The following is a 17,917-nucleotide window of genomic DNA, read 5'->3' as shown; positions in this document are numbered from 1 at the left end:
GCAATGCGAAGGGAACACAATCTTATTGTTCACTTAGAATACGGAGCGCAGTCCAGCACTCTGAATCGACTATTTTCGACTCTTATTGGAGTCATCATCGTAGGCCTGCTACTCTCTGCTCAAATATAATAATTTTTTGGCTTATTCTTATAGGTACTTTTTGTCCTACAAGTAAGAAGTGATTCAAATTATTATTTTATAAGTTTCTAGTTAAAGCATCTCGTAGCATTAGTAGTAGCTTTGTAGTATTATGCTCAAAAATATTACACTATTTACAACAGTTATATAGTTTTCAACCTATGCAAACAATAAACGAAACGAACAGTTTCTTAAACTTGCCAGAGAACTTACCAAATTATAAGTTTTCTGATAAACTTTGCTCTTCTTACACTATACAAATCTTGCTAAAGTTTGTTTATATTGTTGCAGTTGTTGACACACCGACAAAGGTAGATACGACGCTAAGAGCAAACAGTGGGAATTATGTAAGTACATTGCTTTGGGCATCGCAAATGATTGTCAATTTAGTTTTAAACTTAAATTGTCAGTTTAAAGGAATTTTAGATAGGTGTTTGAGTAATGTTCCTGATCCACAAAGAGACTTTTCAAATGTTGGATTTACTTGTAATTTATATAGAACACAGACAAATATTTAACATATAAATATATCTTCTTCTTCTTCTTAAGGTGCCTTGTCCATTACTGAAAATTGGCTATAACTACAGCAAATTGTTCTCTATCTTGAGCGGTTCTTAGTATCGAATGTGTGTCCATGCCTGTCCAGTCTCTTACGTTCTACAGCCAGGAGCATGTTCTTCTTCCTGGACCTCTTCTTCCTTCCACTTTCAATTCCATTATGGGTCGTACAAAGTTGTATCTTTCTCCTCTGTAAATATGTCTTAGAGAACGTGTTTTTCTGTTTTTTTAAATATTTAGGAGTTCACTCTCAGTCCCCAATCTTCTCAACACTTCATTTTTGGCCACGTGCTCTGTCCAAGAGGTCTTCACCATCCTTCGAAAAATCCACATCTCAACGGCTTCTATACGCCTCATACTTGTAATTCCGAGGGTCCATGTTTCCACTCCGTATAGCAATATGGTATAAATTAATGGTTTTTACAAATTGGTGTCGGATATCCAAGGACAAGGTAGAGTTTAAAAGGAATTTTTTCATTAAAATAAAAATGTAGGGGAAGGTGGGGGAATACCGCGCGCCGGTGAATACCGCGCAAAATTTTTCTCGTTCTCTGAGAATTATTATAAAATTTCGGCTAGTGCTGATCTCTAGCGGTCAACCAACCAAATAATGTCGATTATTGCAAATTCTTAAAAGTTCACACCCATGACGCTAATATGCATTTATCTGTTTGCAACGTGGCCGTTATAATATTTTGCTACGACAAAATAAGCAAGGTAAGCCAAAATGTTTAACTTATTTAGTTGTTTTTGAGTTTGTGTAAATCTATGGTGTTTTAGCCTTTGTTTAACCATAATTTATCTTACACTAATTGCCCCACTTTTTTATATTTATTATTGTTTGGAAAATTTATGTGAGGGGTAATACCGCGCGGTTTTTACCCGTGTTGAGTTATGTGGTAAAATATTTATAATACTTTATTTTTTTAATTTACATAGATTTTGTTAATTCATGGCTTTTATTTGGGCCTTTTTTAGCTTATGTTATTAATTATTTTTTTTATTACCAATAATTGTTTATCAAAATAGACAATAAGTTTGTTGCGCAGTTTTAATTAAAAGTTTAAGTTTTTTGTTTGTTTAAAAAATTTGTTTAAACAGTTTGCAAATACTTTGTGTTTTTTTAATACGTATTTACATAAATATCATAGAATCTATCATAAATTTTGAACGCGCGATATTGCCCCACTCTGCGCGAAATTACCCCACGGGGTGGGGAATAACGCGCAAATGCACTAGTGTAGAAAAAATATTATTATTTAACTGTTTGAATAGAACGAAATTGAGCATAGCCAAGTTTTGGTCAATACCATACCCAACAGGCCAATGCAAATTTTATTTTCAAAATCAGTTTTAGTTGCTCGTAATCACTTTTTCCGCTTAAGTGCGCGATATTCCACCACCTTTCCCTATACCATTTTTATTCAGTTGCAATGAGCAGGCAAAACAATCTTATTTTTCACCTAGAATAGGGAGCGCAGTCCAGCACTTTGAATGGACGATTTTCGACTCTTATTGGAGTCATCATCGGAGAGGCCTAGGCCTGCTGCTCTCTACGCGAAGTGACCAACCATGCAAGTTTATCCCCACGTTGCAACTGACGTGTATGGATTAGGTGACTAGCGTCATCTGGCAATTGAAAGGTAAAGTTTTCAATCCTAATAGCAACATTAATAATATTGAATAATATTAAAAACATTACTAAAAGATTTTTAAAATGAAAACTTATTGGTCCATTTCCCTGGTGACACCTCCAAGGCTTCTAAAATTTGCAAGCAAAATGGATGCTGCAGTAAAGACAAAAGGAAGGAAGTCTAAACGTTGCAATTCACAATCCCCGTCTGCATCTTGGTATAGTTCCAACGGAAAATGGACCTAGTTACTCTAAAGGAGTAATACTAATATAAAATAAAAATGTAAACGATTTTTATTCAGTTTCAATGCGAAGGCAAAACAATCTTATTTTTCAATTAGAATAGGGAGTCCTAGGAAGAGTTCCTAAGGAAGATCAATGCAGTACTCCTATGATAGTACTGGGTTCCTGAGGAGTACGTGAGGGTCGTAAAATATATGTATGAAGGGGCGTAAAGCCAAAGTAAAGACTTGTGTCAGATTGACCAAAAGTTTTCCAGTGGCGGCTGGTTTATATCAAGGCTGTTCAATGAGTTCCTACCTGTTTAATCTTGTTATGGATGCACTGGCAGAGAAGGTAAGGGATGAGACTCTTTCATCAATGCTTTGTGCTGATGATATCGTTTTAGTAAAGGAGAGCAAATAAATGTTGGAGGAGAAGTTGGCTGGTTGGAGGAAGTCTATTAGAGGGAGGACTTAATGTTAGCAAGTCGAAAATGGAGTATATGTGGCTGGAGGGAAGTGGAATGGTTGAACACCATGGTTAAATAGATCGAGAAATTTCCCACAGGATACAGGCTAGTTGATCTAACTGAAAACGATTGAGCGGGACACTCTATGATCGAGAAATCGGGGAAGACCTGATAGGAAACATATACACGAGTGTGGTAATGTAACAAAAATAAGAAAACTTCTGTTGGAGTGAAAGTAAAAAGAAAGATATAGGTACTCCAACAGAAGTAAGGAAAAAAAAGACTAAGTAACTAAATAGTTGGGATGAAAAGAGAAAGGTGAGATGGCTTCTACGTTGAGAAGCCGCAATAGGAAAAATAAAAAAAAAATACTACTAAAGTGCAGTACTGAAGAAAGGGGAATTAGAAGGGATAGAAGTAGGAGTGGGAAGAGACAGAGGCAAACGGAATAGAGTTGGCTAGCAAGAGATGCAAGAAAACCACTTGACACTCAAGGATGGATACGGCTCGTTTGCATGCCTGTCGAAGAACAGTAGCTCTATATAGATAGTAATGATGACTAAAAGATGAAATAATAAAATAAGAATAATGTACTGAAACTGAATGGAGATGAATAATGACTAAAAACGAACAAAATAAATAAAACTAACTAATCATGGGCGCCATGAAAATGATCTTCGATCATTTTCCCAGGTATCTTATACTGCTGTCAAATATTAAATATATCAAACCTGTAATAACAAACATAAAGGAATAATAAAATTCATGATATACAAAATAAATAAATATTTATTAAAATAACTACTAGATTTTTAATAATCTCTGAGTTAGACAAGCATATATCATGTAATTCTAAAATGACATAAGTTATACAAGAAGCTATATATATTTTAAAGATAACAACAATAATGTTATCTGTTACAAACTTAAATACCTCTTACATATATATAGGGTACAAAATTACATAAGTCTTCTACCAAATGGTTATAGTACGCCCGCTACGTACAACTAAAGGAAACTGACAAAGATGAAAATACTACAAATAAATAGGCCCAAGCCTCACTAAGGGAAAATACAGTAATGAATAAATAAAGTTAAATATACAATTGACTAAAGTAGAAATGAAGTTGAGATAAATACCGACGATGACCTAAATTAACCGAACAAATGGAATAAAGCGAATAACAGTAAAATATTTGGGAAACAAGCTAGTAATATTAAAAAATAAATTTACCCGAATTACATAAACCAATATCAAAGCAATAATAAAGTATTAAAAACCTAATTTTCTCTAGGCTTATTCCTGTGCACAAGAAGTTACCGTAGATACAAAGTTTGGGAACCAAATAATCTAATATACAAATATGTCATATTAAAAAAAAAACCAGAGGTAAACTAAATCTGGAAAAAAAACATAGTGTATTTAACAGATAGTCTGAAATATAAAAAAAAACCAATAGTTACTAAAACAACTCACTAAATGTTCCCAAACGAGGTTGCGGTTACATCCTAGAAAATGATGCACCAGGATGGTGCGACCCCATGACTCCTGTAGGCCCAGGTGCCAAGACGAAAATTGAGCTGGAACGCTCCCATAGCTTGTTCCCAAAAAGACGTATTCCCATGATGACTTGACTGTGGCTGTAGTGGTTTCTCTAGGTGGTCAAATAAGGTCTATGACTTCATGGTAGGGTTTCTCCCAAATGGCTAAAAAACATTCCCAGTTTTATTTCTCATTTTAAACATGAGCAAAAAGTAAAGGGAAGAAGAAATAATTGAGGAACTTTTTAGAAGCAATAGTATAGAAAAACCGACCATTAAAACTGGAACAAAAACCAATCTCAGGTAACCTTGAACTGTTTTGAGTGTGAATACATGGACAAATGACATTGAAATGATTTATTTGAGGAAATATCTGTAAAAATATATTGAATTTATAAAATATTGGATGTTGAATAATTTAAAACCTACAGAGAAATGATAATTATTTCTAATATTAATTGAGAATTGCATATGTTTGGTTATGTCTAACCAAAAAATATATTAATATATAATTTTCCTTGAATGAATATTCAATAATCGAAATAATCTACATAAAATCCAAATAATGAGTTGACTAAGAAATTTAACAATGAACCTAATATCTCAAAGGTTCCATCACAAAAACCAAGGCTATACAAAAAAAATTACTATTAAAAAAGTAGATCTCACCGAATGATTCCTATTTATACTCCAACAGGAGTTGTCACCCACATGTCTCCTCACTCCAGACAATCCCTGGTGGTAACTTTTTACTTTACGTTAAATTTCTTATGTGATAAAATAAGTTGGAGGAAATCATCCGCCATTCTATATGGTATATCTATTCGACACCACAGCTCACAGTCAAGTAAAGAACGAGAGGCGTTTCTCCGCCAAGGTAAACGTCAAATTCTCTCAGAACCCGAATAATTCTCGATAGGTGGAGTACGTTCCATCACCGAGGTATGACGTCACCTCAGTGGTCCTATACGAGAATTTAAATGAGAGACCGAGGGAAAATAATAATAATAATTATTAAAGAGCTACTTTCGTAACGTGACCGTTACAGTAAGACCTGCACCCGGATTACGTACACTCGATACGCATCGTATCCGCCATGTTTTCCCATAAGGCGCTACAGTAAAACATGGCGGATACGATGCGTATCGAGTGTACGTAATCCGGGCCCTCCGTTGGTGTACGACGGTGAAGTGTTGCCTATAAAGAATATTAAGGATAAGAAGATGAAGGTATCTGAAATGAAAATGTATCGGTGGATGCTGGGTAAAACTAGAAGATACATGATCAGCACCGACTAGGGAAAGAGCCAGGGTAACTATAATATCAAAAAAGAATCAAGAACAAAGGCTGCAATGATTTGATTACTTTAGAGGTGGAAATAAAAACTATGGTGAACGTATAATAGAGCTTAGAAGTTGATGGAAGGAGAGGTAGAGGAAAACTGAGTAGAAGATGACAGAACTATGTGAAAGGGGACTTGAGAGAGAAAGGTTTACTTGAAGAAGATACTATGGACAGAAATGAGTGGCGAAAAAGAGTAAGGAACAGTGACTTCTGAAAAGGGAAAAAATGGAAAATATGAGGAAGAAGAAAAAGATCATCTTATTAGCGAAGACTATTATAACCTCCACATAAGAGTATATACGGTTTGTCTAAAGTCTAAACTATGACTTAAATGTGAACCTGGCTAAAAGTTTTTCTTAGGTACGAAGAAACCAAATAATAATGCCCAACTCATTTTCGCTAACAACATAATCCAACGTGTGCAAAAATACAAGTATCTTGAAACTATAATAAAATATTAGAATGAGCTCTCGATAAAACTAATAATACGAATTGAAAATGCTCGTAATTGCTCAAAATAGCCAAGTCCAACAAAGAGGAAGCTACATAATACGATAACCTCTAAATTATAACATATGCAGATTCTGCAGCATGCTGACATGGCAACTATGATAGTTAATACAAAGCGATCTAAAAAATAACAGTGAAATGGAGACAATGCTCATAGAACAAGTTAATTTAGTCAGATCTTATGGTAGGGAAGCCCAAGCGGGGATTTTTGCAGTTACTAGAGCGCGTCAGATTATCATAAGGGGAGAAATCTTGTACCCTGTAAATGTACCTCGACCATATATTGGATCTTAACACAGGGGAGTTGGTTAACGGGGGCCCGAAAAAAAATCTATCCTTAGAAAAACTCGAAATTGTCAAATTAAGATAAGGTAAATTAAGTACATGCAAAAGAGTGTATATTTCAAAAATCTGACGATTTGAGCTGGGCGTAAGGAAATAGAGGAATCACAAAATTTTACAAAAAAAAAAACGAATATTTCTCGAAATAAACGTTATATCAAAAAACTAAAAATACGGGTTCTTTATTTTTCAAAAATCTATCGAATGATACCAAACATGACCTACCACGGAGAGGAGTGGGGGTAAATTTAAAATTTTAAACACGAATTCTGCGATATTTCGCGAAATGAACATCAGATTGAAAAACTGCAAAATAAACGAATTCAATATTTTTGAAAATCTATCAAATGGCACCAAACACGACCCCCTCGAAGGTGGGGTGGGGGGATACTTTAAAATCTTAAATATTAGACCCCAATTTTTATTGCAGATTTGGATTCTTTACGTAAAAAAAACTTTTATTCGAAATATTCTTTCGAATTATGAATACACGACGCTATAATCGGAAAAAACGATTGTTGGAAATGGAAAATTAAATTAAAAAATGGAAAGTCCAAACTAAAATGGAAAACTTGACTTAACTTTTTTTGGTTTTAGGACATACTCTTCACAACCCAATAGGTCCCCAAAGCGTTCGAACTGCAAATTTAGCATACTTCTCTCCCCTACTATTATTTTTATTTTATTACTCAAAAATTAGAATAAGTAAAAAGACATATTGAAGTAAAGCAATGCTAACACAATTCTAGAGGTTTTGTTAATAAATTGAGATCAAATTAAAATTGTTAGTTTATATCTAGATAATACTAGGAGGTCAGGTCGACATTTCTTACTTGGTAGCTGCATTTTAAAGGCAGATATTTGCATTTACGACTTTTAAATCAAATTGCCAACATAAAATTCCTTTCATTAGTGGGAGTGTTCTCGCTTGATTAGTTTGATGTGCAAGTCTGTTAACATATTAAATTAATGCAATGCCATTGGTAGGTATCTATTTAGTATACTACGTAGAACAATTTACTGTGCATTGGCATTCCGTGGATGCGCTTGGAATATCTATATTTAAATTAAATTGGGAAATGTGTAAAATATTTTACAGTTAAATGTAATTCGAAAACGTAACACTATTATAATGTAAGAACTATTTTATTTTGAAAATTCATTATTCAAATTTCATAATGTTTTCATATTTTGTTTTAATGAAAACGTGTCTACTTTTTATTGTCATCATACTGATGAAGCTACATTCTATTCACATTGATTCACTGCTCTGATACAAATCCTCGATTCGTGATTGTTCTACACAATTTCCTTCTTATTCTTCTTCTTGTAATATGACTATGTCCTGTTTCTTCTGTTACAGTCTCTGCTGCGATCCGGAGCTTCAGCTCTCGTACCATCGTTTTTTGGGTCTTCCTATGGGTCGCTTGGTGTTGGGGTTCTGTGTCTTCGCCCATTGCGCTATACGTTCAGGATCCATCCGATCTACGTGGTCTCTCCACATGCGTCGTCGTGCTCTTGTCCATCTCACTACGTCTTGAACGCCTAGCTCTCTCAATGTGTCTTCGTTTCGTATTCTATTTCTGAGTGTAATACCTCTTATGGATCTTAGGGTTTTCATCTCTGTTGTTCTCATTAATTGTTTGGTCTTTGTTGTCTCGGCCCTTGTCTCAGCTGCGTATGTCAGTACGGGTCTAACACATGTCTTGTAAATGCGGACTTTGCTTTCGGTGCTCATATATTTATTCCGCCACATTATATCCCTCAGGAAACCAAATATTCTCGCTGCTTTCGTTGCCTGCTGTTCTGTTTCTTGCCACAGATTCCTGTCGCTAGATATTCCCACACATAAGTATCTACAATCCATTACCTGTTCAATTATATGGTCGTCCACTACTAATTTACATCTAATTGGGTTCTTCGGTATTACCATCGATTGGGTTTTCTCTGTGTGTCTATATTTTTCGGCGGTTATTTTAACTTTTTGTAGTAGGCCTTGTAAGTCATCTTCGTTTTCGGCTATTAAGATTGCATCATCTGCGTAGCAAAGTATTCTCATGGTTCGGTTACCCATTTTCTATCCTTGACTCATTTTGTTAACACTACCTATAACTTCATCCATTATTAAATTAAATAGGCATGGACTGAGGCTGTCCCCTTGTCTAATGCCGACATTGATTTTGATTTCTTCCGTACCCGAGCCCGTGTGTGGTTTTTATTCGTGTTTTGTTAAATCTATTGAGCTCTTTGTTTATGCTTCTATACGTCTGACCTATGTTTTTATTTCCAAGGATAGTGAGCAGATCCTTCAATCATACTCTATCGAATGACTGTTTAAGATCTACAAAGCATGTGAACATGGGCTTGTCGAATTCTATTGATTTTTCAACTAATTGTCGCATGATGAAAATAGCGTCTATTGTAGATCTGTTTGGGCGGAACCCTGTTGTTCTTCCGATACACCGTTTCTTGTATATTTTTTGGGATAGAATTTTTGTCCACAGTTTTGATGTAGAATTATGTAGTGTAATTCCTCGGTAGTTCGTAGGATTTATCTTTACGCTTTTCTTGTAGATGGGTATTGTTATACACTCTCTCCATTCCTCTGGTACTGTCATTTTGTTTACAATTTTTTGGAGTAATGTTGTTGTCTCTTCTATTATTTTTGTACCCCCGTATTTAATTAATTCATTTGGTATATTGTCCGGATCTGGTGATTTTCTATTTTTTGATCTTTTGATTGTTTCGTGTACTTCTTCTTGGGCGATGTTGTCATTCTCTGTTTATTCTTGGTGAATGTTTTCTAGGTCATTTCTTTCTACTTCATTACTATCGTTATCGTCTTTGTATAGATTCTCGAAATGAGTTACTCATTCTTCTGGTTTTATTACTCAATTTCCGGAGAAGTTAAATATATGAGCAGGTGTATTGGGTTATTATATTGGCACAATATTTATTGGTTGAAATTTAAATGCTGAAAAATACTTTAATATGTTGGAGAATGCACGCAGGGTCCGAAATTATTATACAGTATTTACGGACGATAAATTGAACGAGTGGACTCATAGATTGGACACCGAGATCACCGGATCTTACCCCATTAGGTTTTTCCAGTAAGGTTACCTTCAGTTCAAGGTATACCAGTTAAATCCACAAAATATTGCTGATCTAATACGTCGCTCAATAAGTGCTCAACTTTCAAAAGCATACACAGTCAAAATTTTATCTCATCCAGATTATTATTTACCGAGTTACAGTGCTTGAAGTGATGCTAATTTCATGATTTTTATAAACAATGGATTAAAAGTAATTTTGTTTTTTGATTTATCAATATTACTTAAGAGAAAAAAATACCATCCAAACTTAGCAATGGCTCAAAAAACAAGAAACAATACTTCCAAACATTAAACGATGGTTTACTAAAACCATTACCGACACCAATGGTGCTGTTGGGAGTCTGGGTGGCTAAATGAGGCAGTTATTCCCGAAAATACAACAAAGCTGAAAATTATTAAGAAAAAATGCAAGGTAAAGTTTCAAGAGATAACTGGTCCTCTAAATTTAATAAAGTTATTAAAATTTAGCCTTTTAACTATTATAAATAATAACTATAAATCTGGATCCTTTGACTCCACCAAGAGTTAGATTAACCAATAACTCTAATAGTCGGTATCTTCTAGCCAGATTAAGGGAACCGGATATCTTAAAAGCCATTAAAGTTCATCTCGCTTATCTACACGACCAACCTGCTTCTGTATTTTACGATGGATTTACCAACACAAGCGTTAAACTGTTTTTGGCTTCCGAAGGGCTTCCTACCAACACGGAAGATCTACGAAAAATTCTTCTAGAATTTAACGAAGTCTATGGAATTGGTCCAGATGAGGTGGAAGCTGATCTTGCTGCTTTTAGGTCCTTTCTCGCTTCTGAAAGAATTATCCATTTACAAAAATCAAGGGAATGTCACCAAAATTACTATTCCGCTGTGTCTCCTAAACGAAATTTTTAAACATCACGACGTGTTCTGAGGGACTAGAATCCTCAAATTATTTTAGTGATAACAACTTTAGCATGGTTCTGAATAATATTCGTTCTATAAGATATAAAACTGATAAATTATTTCTATTTCTAGAGGAATTAGGGTTTCCTCCGATAGTTGCGGTTACTGAGCACTGGCTTGAAGTCAACGAGCCTTTTTTTGTAGAAAAATATTCCACTATTGCTAGGTACGATCGTCAAAGTTCAGCGCACGGAGGCACCCTGATTCTTTCTACAAGTAATGATTTTTCTCTGGTAACAAAATATGATTTTCTATTAAGCGAAGCATTCTTTGAGTTTTCCTTAGTTACAGTAAGAACTTTAATCTTTATATTATTTGCATTTATAGATCACCTGACTCTTCCGTGGAACTATTTTTTCAGAACCTGCTTAATTTGTTAGATGACCTGCCCCATAAAAACAGAAAAATTTTATGCGGGGATTTTAACATTAATTATGCTGCTGCTTGTGCTACACAAATATCCCTGGTCAACATATTTGAATCATATGGTCTAACAATGCACATTGATTCTCCTACAAGGATTACAAAAACTTCATCTACCATATATATATATATATATATATATATATATATATATATATATATATATATATATATTTATATAGTGATTTTTTAAATAATTTTGTACAAATATATATATATATATATATATATATATATATATATATTTACTCCCAGCGTATGAAGTGAGCCACATATCAAAAGAAACTGCGGTTGAAGTGAGGTCCTGTACAAAGTGAGGTCCAGTATACGGACCTCACTTAGTCAATCAATGTAAGACTTTTTCGTAGACATGTACTGATAGCAAACACTGTTTTTTTACAAAAAAAAGTGGGACCTCACTTTGTATGGTCCACATCAATTTTTAGTTCAGAGATTTTCCGCATAGAGGCGCTGACTTTGGCGTATATTTTCTAACCATGTATATTCTATGCCCTGTTGAATAACTTACGATACACATAGTGAGGACCATACAACTGGCAACATCTGTTAAACCAATCTTTAAAACAGTGGATCGTCAATCGTCGCATAAATTCAAACAGTACAAAAATGTTTAATACTTTAATCCTTTTTGAGAGCGTAGGCGCAAAATTTCGGTCGAGTTCTTTTTAAACGCATTTATTTTTTTCGAATCCTGAGATAACTAATAGGTATTTTTAAAAAATTTAAACGCAAAATAGAAGACTACATTATTCCCGAGGGCAGAAAGTCCCTTATAATGAACACGAAGTTTCTTTTGTAATATATATTTAAAATTAAAAATCAGACTATTTTTTTTTCACTCCAGTGACTTATTAAAATAAATATTATAGAAGTTCTCAAGGACTTTCGACCATGGATAATACAGTAATATTTCTTTCTGCGTTTAAATGTTTTAAAAATACTTAAGGTTTTCTCAGTATTCGAAAAAAATGAACGCATTTAAAAATAATTCGAGCGAAATTTTTGCGCATATGCTCTCAGAAAGGCTTAAAATACTATAAATTTTTGTAATCAGTATTTCAATAGTTATTTATGATATAAGTGTTAAAAGTACACGTTTAAGGCACGCATGTGAAAGTTTGCAGAATGAGCGACAGCGAGTTCTGCAATTCACATGAGTGCCTTAAAAATGCACTTTTTAACACGCATATCATGCAATATTTTTTCTACAAACGTAATTACAGGACAATATCTACAAAAACTTTTACTTGAACTTGACTGACATTCCATTTTTATATTTTTTTGATATTACATCAAAATTGCCTATACGATCAATACGAATTGCAGTGCCATAAAAATTTTAAAGCACTAGTGCCTTAAAGCAGCGCCGGATAAAGGGGCGGGCGAGCCGGGCGACCGCCCGGGGCGCCAGAATTTGGGGGCGCCAAATTTTGAGAGACGCTGATATATAAATATAATATTTGCCCCTATCCGTGGCTCAGTGGTAAGAGCGCCTGCCTTTGGATCGAAAAAATCCGAAAGGTTGTGGGTTCGAATCTCACCAGGGTCGGAAATTTTTCATTTATTATAAATTAATAAATGAATAGTTTCTGTCCTCGTGGGATCGGTTCTCACCGGAGGGACCGCAGACGTTCGGATACAATTAGCGTCTCTTTGCAAAGACAATGACGTCGACATTGCAAAGTAACAAGCCACTTACTCAACACACACACTACTTACACATGAAACTAGGTACCTAACTGTTCAAAATTACCGTACCTACCATGCCAATGGCCATTAGTTGCCGAGGCATTAGCTAAACAAAAAAAAATATAATATTTTTTACATTCACTATTTTTTTGGACTTTATAGATTATCTTTGGGCTAATATTACTCCTAAGACAATTAATATTAAATAATTGTAACAATAAGAAAACTATTTCTAGCTCACAAAAATTCTCTAATAAAAATAATGCAACCTAAAAATTGTTATGGCTTTTAAAGGTCATTTGTCAGGTAATACCTATCACTTTTATGGTATTACAATGTTATACATACATACTTAAAATACACGAAGGTCAGATTTACGAAGTATCAACAAATTTATGAATAGTCAGTGATATTATTATACTGCTGCTTGTCATTATAGCCTCAATGGTTAAATAGTTTTGTCTTCCTGTTCTGTAAACTTTGCTTTATCAACATTGTCGTGTGTCCGTGTGTGTGTAATTTGAAATAAAAAAAAAACAAACCAGGTATATCTATATGAATTAGAATTGACAAGTTCTTTTTCATAATATGAATATATAGAAATTTATTTCGAATACTTTGTACGCGTTAAGATGTTTCACTTTTTGCATAAAAACGGCACGAACGACGTATGAAAAAAAGGAATAATAGATTTTTGTATATATCATAAATTGAACGAGTAATTCCAAAATGATTTGTTATTTGAAATATCTCAGTGGCATACTATGTTTTTGTTTAAAAAAATTCACACCATTTCAACAGTAGATATAAAATTATTAATTTTATGTCAAAAAATGCGCAATAATTACCTCTTAAAACACATCAAATTTCATTTGCATATCTGAACCGGTTTTAGAACAATCAAGAAATCGTCAGTTTGTAAGAAAAATGTCAACACCCCATATCTCGGAAACGAAGTATTTGCTGACATACGCTTATAGAGCAAACTGTCATTATTTTTTCATATAGAATTAACTGTTAAAGTTTGTCGCATTTATTTAGAAACATCCTGTTTTTTCTTGACCACCCTGGATTTCCATAGTTTTTCCTGTATTATTTCACTTGACCGTTATTTTCAGTTCTTTCTGTTTTTCCAGTCCTGCAGGTTTCTTTTCTAATATTGCTTCGTCCATTTTATCTCTAAAAGATTTTCGGGGTCTGTCTCTCTTCCTTCTTCCTATCGGGCTCCAATCTGTTATTCTGTTTATCAACGATTTTGGTCTGCTCTTCTGCCATATCCGTACCAGGTTAATCTCTTTTGTCCTATGTTGTCTATTATCCCTTGAATTCATTACCATTATTTTCTTAATCTCTATGTTATTTATTCTATCCCTTCTACAGCTTCTACTTAGGTATTCGATCTCTGTTGCTCTTATTTTGCATTTGGTTTTCGTATTTTTTATTCAATTTTCACACCCATTATTCAGAATACTTTTTGTCATGGTGTTATATTATATTCTTCTTTTTGTTTTTATACTGATGTTCTTATCCCACAGTACCGGGTTTAATTTTAGTATGCAGCATATTGTTTGTCCTAGTAACTCGATACCTAAAACCATAGCTTGGTTCTATAGGTATCGAGTCATAGAGATAATAAAAAGCTCATGAGATAATAAAAAAAAATAATGAATGATTTTATTTGAATTTGCATAGATGATTGTAAGGCCAAGGATATCACAACGGCTCTAAAAGGAAGAGAAAAAATAAAGATGTACAAGCTCGCGTTTGCAAAGAATATCCGCATGCTATTTTATGCTAAGTGGATGCCACTCCCTCAATTTAGTTATTGGGGATGCAGCTATATCTTGCGCACAATCAACATGTTTTTTGGTCTTGTAGAAGATTTATACACATTAAATGATATAAATGAGTCAGATTAAATAAATTATTAGACGAATTTTTTGCTAAGCAACAACATTTTTGTTTAATTTAGTAGTATTTTGTATTTTGACAACGACACCCGATTTGGGCGTCGAAACGATAATAAAATTATTTTTTTCAATTTAATTGTGGCTTATTTTCCATCTAAATAGTTATTTATACACATTTTTTACTGGTTGTTGATAATGTGCATTTATCTTTTACCTCGCTTCTTCGTCGCTTGAACTTAAAATGTGCTCGCTATGCTATGCCCTATGTTGGATAAGTTATAAGTAATAACTATCCTACTATTTTTTAAATAAATATATTTTTACATATTTCTTTATGGTAAAATTTTGATTTTTTCCTATTTTTTTATATTTGCAGTAAATTTGTATATTCTTATATGAAGGGGCGCCAAATTTTATTTTGCCAGGGGCGCTCAGAACCCTAAAACCACTATTTTTTAAATAAATATATTTTTACATAGTTCTTTATGGTAAAATTTTGATTTTTTCCTATTTTTTTATATTTGCAGTAAATTTGTATATTCTTATATGAAGGGGCGCCAAATTTTATTTTGCCAGGGGCGCTCAGAACCCTAAAACCGGCCCTGCCTTAAAGTAGCATTTTTAACGCACGTATGGAGTTCTAAAAATTGCATTTTTAACACGATTGTAGAAAAAAGCCTTTAAATGAGGTGTCACATGATGTACTTACTTTCCTATTTAAAAAAATCAAAGTTGTGCCTGTCACCTGAAGAAGAGGGATCGCGTAAAGTTCGAAACATTGACGCTATAATATACTATGATTATTTTAAAAATCGACCTATCCGAGCGTTTTTCTTATGTGCTAAAAATAAATAAGTTAATAAGGGGGGTAAAACTTATCCCAGCGAACTGTATTTGTAACAACCAAGGTAGGGATGGCGGTTGTTGAACAAAAAACCGGTTTTCGGTTATACCGGTTTTTTACTTACGGTTTAACCTGACGGTTATAACTGGTCAAAAAAGGCGGTTGTTCCAAAAACCATTTTTCGGTTTTTTTAATCAGAAGCAAATACTCGATAGGTTATAATGTTAATATAATGTTATATGTTACATACATTTATATTGCAATTCAGTTTGCTCAATTTTCCTCCCGAAAAATTCCCCAACCAATTCAACCTATAAAAATTTTCCCATGTGCTTTCAAATTACCCTAAAAATGGGCGAAAGTACCCCAATCTGGCATCTCTGATTCGTCGCTCGTTGTAGACGGCGTCGGTGTATATTGCGTTGTCAATTGGGATATTCCCAAAACTCCCAAAAGTGATGATCCTACCGATCTACCGACATGTCCCTAGGATCTATCGAGTTTAAAAAAATATCCAAATGACATATTTTACTTAAGAGGAAACAGTAGCGATCAACAGGTAGCGAAAACGCGTTCCAAGATTGCGGCTGTAATTTTGAATATTTTTTCGAGATATGTGGCACACGTATTCGTAATATAATAAAGAATGGCGGTACAGAGCCCAATTTAAAAAATATATTAATATGTGGAAATTACTCTGTAATTAAATACAATATTAAAAAAACGAGCCTGTACCGCCACTAAGAAGAACAAAAAAATACATTTTCTTCAAATAAAATATTTTATCCGATGCCTAGATTTTGTGTCATTTTGGAACTACTAAAATTTTTTATTTCATTAGTAGTTCCAAAATGACACAAAATCTAGGCATCTGATAAAAAAGTTTATTTGAAGAAAGTGTATTTTTTTGTTCTTCTTAATGGCGGGACAGACTCGTTTTTTAATATTGTATTTATTTACAGAGTAATTTCCACATATTAATATATTTTTCAAATTGGGCTCTGTACCGCCATTCTTTATTATATTACAAATACGTGTGCCAAATATCTCGAAAAAATATTCAAAATTACAGCCTCAATCTTGGAACGCGTTTTGGCTACCTGTTGATCGCTACTGTATCACCTTAAAAATAAATTCGATAAACCAATTCATCATTTATTGCCATCAAAAAATTTCAGTAGGTAGTATTTTTTAACACGTTTGTATAATACCTTTCATTTCCTAAGAATTATGTATTATTTAAAAATTACATAATGGAGATTCCTAATCGTATTTCGGTATTCACATTTCATACAAGTCTCAAAGTACTCAAGTATAAACAATTTTTAGATGATTTTGGGAATATCGATTTCAAGCAGATCACTTACCTTTTTATGGAAATATTCATGTGTTTCATAAAAGCTGATGTGACACTTTCGTCCAGTTCTTTATTAGTAAATAAAAGTTGAATTATGGTTGTTTGGGTTAATAATTACTTCGCATATTATTTATAATACATATATAGTAGGGGAGCAAAGTATGCTAAATGTGCAGTCACTCGAGCGCTTTGAGGACCTATTGGGTTGTGATTATTAGGTTCTAAAACCAAAAAAGTTAAGTAAAATTTTCCATTTTAGTGGGGACTTTCCATATTTTAATTTAATTTTCCATTTCCAACACCCGTTTTCTCCGATTATAGCGCCACCTATCCGTAATTAGAAAAAACGTTTCGAATAAAAGTTGCTTATTTTTACGCAAAGAATCCAAATCTGAAATAAAAAAAGGAGTTCCTATTTAAGATTTTAAAGTAACCCCCCCCACCTTCGTAGGGGTCGTGTTTGGTACCATTCGATAGATTTCAGAAAAAATATTCAGAAATTGTAGTGTATTACCTATAAGAAGTTACCGTTAAGCCGGGTCCAGACTATGTAACAAAACATGTTAAATAACAAAGTTTTGTAACTTGTTACAAAATTTTAAATAAACAAGTTTTAAAACACAGTGTTGTATAACATTTTTCTGGTTATATAGCATGTTTTATGTTATCCAACAGATGTCGGTAAACATCAAAGAAAGTTATAAAACCGCACCGCGACTGATCTACACCTCAAAACATGTTATTGAAACATTTCTCTGGCATAGTACCTACGCGAGCAGCAACCGTTGGAGTCATATCGCCTTGTTCATTCTGGAGTGAATGTGCTAGATTTTTCTTTGCTCTGTTCACGTAGGG

General features: G+C 33.7%; 1 protein-coding gene across 1 annotated transcript in view; it reads left to right on the top strand.

Moving 5' to 3' along the window:
- Positions 1-452: 452 nt before the first annotated feature.
- The window catches only part of LOC126884602 (cyclic nucleotide-gated cation channel subunit A), an 839,335-nt gene continuing 821,870 nt past the window's right edge, over positions 453-17,917 (top strand). Inside the window, exon 1 of the mRNA XM_050650604.1 lies at positions 453-485. The gene's annotated coding sequence lies outside the window, so the exon portion shown is untranslated. The remainder of the gene's footprint in view (positions 486-17,917) is intronic.

Source organism: Diabrotica virgifera, chromosome 5 (genome assembly GCF_917563875.1).
Source record: "Diabrotica virgifera virgifera chromosome 5, PGI_DIABVI_V3a".
NCBI lineage: Eukaryota > Metazoa > Arthropoda > Insecta > Coleoptera > Chrysomelidae > Diabrotica > Diabrotica virgifera.
This window is presented reverse-complemented; position numbering and strand designations above follow the sequence as displayed.